We start from the raw sequence: 227 nt of genomic DNA on the forward strand, positions 1-227 counted from the left end.
AAGCACACAAAAGGCGTAGGTTTGGTCCTCATGTGAGGCTGATATTTTATGGAGCATCTGTTTCTTTCTACTGTGCTGTACACCATTGAGTAGGGATGGTCCTAACACACGGGTCAAGCCGCCTGCTTCCTAAATTTATCGAAATTTATATAGTGTTGGGTAAATGAGTTAAATATTTTATAACTGCAAAGGGCAAAAAAACAGAGCCCATAGAAATGTCAGGCAAG

This window comes from Aplysia californica, unplaced genomic scaffold (genome assembly GCF_000002075.1).
Source record: "Aplysia californica isolate F4 #8 unplaced genomic scaffold, AplCal3.0 scaffold00173, whole genome shotgun sequence".
NCBI lineage: Eukaryota > Metazoa > Mollusca > Gastropoda > Aplysiida > Aplysiidae > Aplysia > Aplysia californica.